This window comes from Borostomias antarcticus, assembly GCF_949987555.1.
Source record: "Borostomias antarcticus genome assembly, chromosome: 14".
NCBI classification, from domain to species: Eukaryota; Metazoa; Chordata; class Actinopteri; order Stomiiformes; family Stomiidae; genus Borostomias; species Borostomias antarcticus.
This window is the reverse complement of record NC_140247.1, coordinates 17596004-17603583: the sequence shown is the minus strand read 5'-3', so window position 1 is coordinate 17603583 and position 7580 is coordinate 17596004.

Here is a 7580-nt window from a genome sequence, read left to right as displayed (position 1 = left end):
CCGTAAAGGCCTATTCTGAATATCATCAATACACAGTACGGAGTCATTACACACTGCATACTGATATGTTCCCAGGATATGATATGATTCCCAGATATAGACCCCTTTTCATCCGGTGGTGACGCTCCAGAAAATCGAGGGGAAGCACCACAATGCCCCCCCCCCTGGGTTTCTTCCCCGTGGTCCCGCGTTTACAAAGCCTATTTATAGGCAATAGTTTGGATAGAAAACAGGTAAACACTACAGTTCGTCTCTCTCACCCCCCACTCTCTCGTTCTCTCTCGTTCTTTCTTTATTCGCCATTCCTCATCTCTACTGACACAGTGAATTCATGTCTTCACCCCCCTCCCTCTGAATTCATGTCTTCATCCCCCTCCCTCTGAATTCATGTCTTCATCCCCCTCCCTCTGAATTCATGTCTTCATCCCCCTCCCTCTGAATTCATGTCTTCACCCCCCTCCCTCTGAATCCATGTCTTCACCCCTCTCCCTCTGAATTCATGTTTTCACCCCTCTCCCTCTGAATTCATGTCTTCACCCCCCTCCCTCTGAATTAATGTCTTCATCCCCCTCCCTCTGAATTCATGTCTTCACCCCCCTCCCTCTGAATTCATGTCTTCACCCCCCTCCCTCTGAATTCATGTCTTCACCCCCCTCCCTTTGAATTCATGTCTTCACCCCCCTCCCTCTGAATTAATGTCTTCATCCCCCTCCCTCTGAATTCATGTCTTCACCCCCCTCCCTCTGAATTCATGTCTTCACCCCCCTCCCTCTGAATTCATGTCTTCACCCCCCTCCCTTTGAATTCATGTCTTCACCCCCCTCCCTCTGAATTCATGTCTTCACCCCCCTCCCTCTGAATTCATGTCTTCACCCACCTCCCTCTGGCGCTGCCATCCTGACCACAAGGGCTCACCTTCTATTTCCCTCTGTAGATCTGTCTGGTCATCCACCTGGTCATCCACCTGGTCATTTCCACACGACCAGATGTGACCCGTTTGATGCAATGGTTTTACCCACTTGGTCCAATGATACTATGACCAGCCCACGTTCCTTTGCTCTGATTGGACATAGGTCTCTCCACTTGCGTCCAGAGGGATTTTGGTCTGATTGTTACGCCCCATTAACGCCCCATGGAAATCGAAAATATATACAGGATTTGACTAATCACTTTTTTTGGTAGGCCAGACTGGAGAGAGACTGAAGAGTCCAATCTGCGAGTAATAATAAATAAAATAAAATAAATATAAAAAAAAATATATATATATAATAATAATAACCTTTATTTGTCTAGCACTTTTCATGCAAACATTGCAGTTCAAAGTGCTTTGACATATCCACCCAGCATAAAAACAATAAAAGAACAATAATAAACAACACACAAAGCAAGATATAAACCACATAATAAAAACACCAATAGACCACACAAACAAGGAGTGAATAAAATAAAATGAATAAAATGATTCAGGTAATAAAAGGAATATAAGGATTTAAAGGAAAATGCTCGTTTTTGACAACCTGGACCTTATTTACGACATATTATAAGAAGTTTGACTCACCCAGATCACTTTTGTGTTGTTCGGAGGCCTGTAGAAGAAATTTAAAATCCAGCGCGAGCCAGTATATCCATGTAATGGCGGCGCACGGGGCAAAGGGAATGCAGTTTCTCAAAATCCATTTTCGGCCGCTAAACGGTTGTTTTCATCAATCAGATTGCATGAATCGACAGTTGATATTCCTCTACGCGAGCCATTCTTTCGGTTTTCAAATACGTGGTCTGTAGCCTCTGTAATATGATCTTTACACTGGCTATGCTCCCTCACATTCTCTGCGCTACGATCGGATTGTTGCTGACGAATGACGACGACAATATTCTCGGCACCAACTACGATCGTAGCGCAGAGAATGTGAGCCGGAGAATAGCAGGCTGCGCGCTGGCCTGTGCGCATGCGTGCTGGAGCAAGTGGGGGAGAGGCTTGTAAAGATCATATTACAGAGGCTACAGACCACGTATTTGAAAACCGAAAGAATGGCTCGCGTAGAGGAATATCAACTGTCGATTCATGCAATCTGATTGATGAAAACAACCGTTTAGCGGCCGAAAATGGATTTTGAGAAACTGCATTCCCTATGCCCCGTGCGCCGCCATTACATGGATATACTGGCTCGCGCTGGATTTTAAATTTCTTCTACAGGCCTCCGAACAACACAAAAGTGATCTGGGTGAGTCAAACTTCTTATAATATGTCGTAAATAAGGTCCAGGTTGTCAAAAACGAGCATTTTCCTTTAAGGATAAGAGGATAAAAGAGTAAGCGGAGTGCTCCTAATTATAAGCTAATACTCTTTGGTATGGTGTTGCATAATTTAGGTGCTTAGTACATAAAAGCAACTTCCCCAATTTTGTTTTGGGGGACTTTGGGAATCTTTAAAAGACCTGCTGTGGAGGACCTGAGGGCTCGTAAAGGGACATGGGGAGACCTGAGGGCTCGTAAAGGGACATGGGGAGACAGGGACTTTTGAATCAATTCTAAAATGTATAGGGAGCCAGTGCAGTGTGGCTGGAACAGGAGTAATATGCTCTCTCTTCCTTGTTCTGGTTAAAAGTCTGGTGGCAGAGTTCTGAATTAGCTGGAGTTTCTCAAAATACTTTTTTTGGAAGACCAGTAAAAAGAGCATTACAGTAGTCCAGTCTACTTGTAACAGAAGCATGAATAAACTTCTCAGCATCCTGTTGATTTAAAATCGGGCGTACCTTAGCAATATTTCTTAGGTAGAAGAAAGCTGTCTTGTTACTTTGTTAATGTGGGCATTAAAATTTTAATCAGAATCTAAGATGACAACTATAGTAGACTTTTTTTAGACTTTTTTTTTATTCAGGTGACCCAGATTTCCCAACTCACTGGAGAGGATATCTCTTTTGGCTTTGGGGCCAACCAAGAGTATCTCTGTCTTATCCTCTTTTAATAATTATATATATATATATATATATATATATATATATTGCTCATCCATTGATTGATAGCGGTCAGACAGCTAGTCAGGGGGCGTAAGGCATTTGGGTCATTTCGTTTGACAGAAGAGAGTAGAGTAGAGTTGTGTCATCAGCATGTTGAGTTGTGCATCATCAGCATGTAGAGTTGTGCATCATCAGCATGTAGAGTTGTGTATCTTCAGCATGTAGAGTTGTGCATCATCAGCATAGCTGTGAAAATCAACATGGTGTCGTCCGATGATGGCGGTAGCATCTATAGTGAAAAAAGAAGGGGGCCAAGAGAGCGTCCTTGTGCAATACCAGAAGACATGTCATGCTACTTTGAAAGATTGTTTCCGAGACTAATATAAAATGATCTCTCTGTAATGTATGCTCGGAACCAGTTAAGAGCACATTCAGAGAGACCAACCCAGTTTACTAGACGATTGATTAGAATTCTGTGGTCATTTGTGTAAAACAAAGCACTTAAATCTACATGTAAGAGAATAAGAACTGAGACCTTGTTTCCAGAAGCACTGAGTCTAAGATCATTGACAATTGTAGTTAGAGCAGTCTATGTACTGTGATTGAATCTAAAACCTGATTGGAACCTTTTTTCTTCTTCTTTTTTTTTGGTTTATTTGGTGAGGACAGTGCATATTAATGAACACATACAAATACATGACTGTGTAAACATGCCGGATTTAGCTAGGAGCTAGTTTCCATCCGCAGTCCTCAAACATTAAACATTAAAAAGAAGTACTCACAGAAGGACAAACATTAAAATGCAATTGCAATAATAATAAAGATAATAAAAAAACTAAATCTAAGAGGATATATAAAGTGCTGATGCTCATCAAGTGCTACAGTCAAAGTGCTAATGCTAAAGTCATCATCATCTTCATCCGCTTATCCAGGGTCGGGTCGCGGAGGCAGCAGCTCCAGCAGGGGGCCCCAGACATCCCTTTCCCTAGCAGCATCAACCAGCTCTGCCTGGGGAATCTTTAGCCGCTCACAGGCCAGTGCGGAGATGTAGTCCCGCCACCTAGTCCTGGGTCTACCCCGCGGCCTCCTCCCAGCCGGACACGCCTGGAACACCTCCCTAGGGAGGCGCCCAGGAGGCATCCTCACTAGATGCCCGAACCACCTCAACTGGCTCCTTTCGACGCAAAGGAGCAGCGGCTCTACTCCGAGTCTCTCCCGGATGACTGAACTTCTCACCCGATCTCTCAGGGAGACCCCAGCCACCCTCCGGAGAAAACTCATTTCGGCCGCTTGTATCCGTGATCTCGTTCTTTCGGTCATGACCCATCCTTCATGACCATAGGTGAGGGTGGGGACGAAGATAGACCGGTAGATCGAGAGCTTTGCCTTTTGGCTCAGCTCTCTTTTCGTCACAACAGTGCGGTATAGCGACTGCAGAACCGCACCAGCTGCTCCGATTCTCCGGCCAAACTCCCTCTCCATGGTTCCCTCACTCGTGAACAAGACCCCCAGATACTTGAACTCCTTCACTTGGGGTAAGGACTCATTTCCTACTCGGAGCGGACAGGCCACCGGTTTCCTGCTGAGAACCATGGCCTCAGATTTAGAAGTGCTTATTCTCATCCCAGCCGCTTCACACTCAGTTGCGAACCTATCCAGAGAGTGCTGGAGGTCGCAGGCAGCTGATGCCATCAGGACCACATCATCTGCAAAAAGCAGTGACGTGATCCCCAGCTCACCGAACTGCAAACCCACCTCCCCCCGGCTACGCCTCGATATCCTGTCCATGAAAATCACAAACAGGATTGGTGACAAAGCGCAGCCCTGGCGGAGGCCAACACCCACCGGAAAGGCCGACGACTTACTGCCGAGGACCCGGACACAGCTCTCGCTCTGGGTGTACAGGGATTGGATGGCCCTAAGTAGGGACCCCCTCACCCCATACTCCCGCATAACCCTCCACAAGACCTCTCGGGGGACCCGGTCGTAAGCCTTCTCCAAGTCCACAAAACACATGTAGACAGGTTGGGCAAACTCCCAAGCCCCCTCCAAGATCCTTGCGAGAGTGAAGAGCTGGTCGGTAGTTCCACGACCAGGACGAAATCCGCATTGTTCCTCTTCGATCTGAGGTTCGACTATCGGCCGGACCCTCCTTTCCAGCACCTTGGAGTAAACTTTCCCTGGGAGGCTGAGTAATGTGATGCCTCTATAATTCGCACACACCCTCTGGTCCCCTTTTTTGAATATTGGGACCACCACCCCAGTCTGCCACTCCTTCGGCACTGACCCAGACTTCCACGCAATGTTACAGAGGCGTGTCAACCAAGACAGCCCCTCTACACCCAGCGCCTTCAGCATTTCTGGATGGATCTCATCAGTCCCTGGGGCTCTGCCACTGTGGAGTTGTTTGACTACCTCAGTGACCTCCTCCAAGGACATTGACGACCCCCCATCATCTTCCGGCTCTGCCTCGATCGTAGAGGGTGGATTAGTCGGGTTCAGGAGTTCCTCAAAGTGCTCCTTCCAACGCTCAACAACCTCCTCAGTTGAGGTCAGCAGTGTCCCCTCCTTGCTGTATACAGCTTGGATGGTCCCCCGCTTTCCCTTCCTGAGGTGTCTGATGGTCTTCCAGAAACACTTTGGTGCCGACCGAAAGTCCTTCTCCATGGTTTCTCCGAACTCCTCCCACACCCGCTGCTTTGCCTTGGTCACGGCCGAAGCTGCAGCCCTCCGGGCCAGTCGATACCCTGCAACTGTTTCTGGGGTCTCCCGGGCTAACATAACCCGGAAGGCCTCCTTCTTCAGTCGGACGGCTTCCCTCACCACCGCTGTCCACCACGGTGTCCGAGGGTTACCGCCCCTTGAGGTACCTATGGCCCTCAGGCCACAGCTCCCAGCCGCAGCTTCAGCAATGGAGGCTTTGAACACCGACCACTCATGCTCGATGTCCCCAACCTCCACAGGGATGCCTGAGAAGCTCCGCCGGAGGTGGCAATTGAAATCTCTCCGGACAGGCTCTTCCTCCAGACGTTCCCAGTTCACCCTCACTACACGCTTGGGTTTTCCAGGTCTGTCCAGAAGTTTCCCCCGCCATCGAAACCAGCTCACCACCAGATGGTGATCAGTGGACATCTCTGCCCCTCTCTTTACCCGAGTGTCCAAAACGCATGGCCTCAGATCAGATGATACGATAACAAAATCGATCATCGACCTTCGGCCTAAGGTGTTCTGATGCCAGGTGTACTTGTGGGCATCCTTGTGTTCGAACATGGTGTTTGTTATGGACAAACCGTGACTAGCACAGAAGTCCAACAACAAAACACCACTCGGGTTCAGATCGTGGTGGCCATGCCTCCCAATCACGCCCCTCCAAGTTTCTCCATCATTGCCTACGTGTGCATTGAAGTCCCCCAGTAGGACACTGGAGTCCCCTGCAGGAGCCCCCAAAAGGACTCCACTCAGGGTCTGCAGGAAGGCTGAGTACTCTGAACTGCTGTTCGGTGCATAAGCACAAACCACAGTCAGAGTCCCCCCCCCCACAGTCCTAAGGCGCAGGGAGGCGACCCTCTCGTCCACTGAACTCCAGCACAGAGGCGCTCAGCTGGGGGCTAGCTAATATAGCCACACCTGCCTTACGCCTCATACCGTGAGCAACTCCGGAGAAGAACAGGGTCCAACCCCTATCCAGGAGTTTGGTTCTGGCACCGGTGCTGTGCATGGAGGTTAGCCCCACCAGGTGTAATTGGTATCGCTCCACCTCCCTCACAAGCTCCGGCTCCTTCCCCCCCAGCGAGGTCACGTTCCATGTCCCCAGAGCCAGCCTTTGCCGCCCGGGTCCGGTCCGTCGGTGTCCCCCGCCTTCACCGCCACCTAGCTAATGCTAAAGTGCTGTATATAAAGCGCTGTATATAAAGTGCTGTATGCTAAAATGCTATGTGTGAGATGCTGTTCAGTCTTCATATATGTTCGCAGGTTTGATTATGTATAAGCCATTTTTTTAGATGCTTTTTGAAAGCAACAAATGTGGAACTCTCCCGGATCATGATTGGGAGACTGTTTCAACTCGTACTACTATGATTAGAACCTCTCTGGAATACTGTTTTCATTTAAAAAGTTGTTTATTTGGTTGAAAACTACTTTTTCAAGTATATTGCTCATGAAGGGTAAGTTAGATATAAAAGCATGCATCAGTCTCTCAGTATCGGTCTAAGAAAAGAGAGGTTTCACCTTCGCAATGTTTCTAAGGTGATAAAATGAGGCCATTGTCACATTCTTTATATGGCCTCAAAGCTAAGAGTCCAGCACGATTCTTAAGTTGCCTTGCCTGGCATTTGGTATTCAGGGACAGTGGTTTTAAGTGCACCGAGTCTCTCTCTTTTTCACCATTGATCAATACTTCAGTTTTTGTCCTGGTTTAACTGGAGGAAGCTCTCACATTTATGTCAGCAATACATCTTATCAAACGACCAGTTGAACTGTAGTCAGGGGGTTTCACAGGAACGCAGAGCTGTACATATATGGTAAATGGACTGCACTTATATAGCGCTTTTCCACCTTAACATAAAAATAAACTTGTCTTGCCGGCACTCAAAGCACTTTACAATGGCCTCTCATTCACCCATT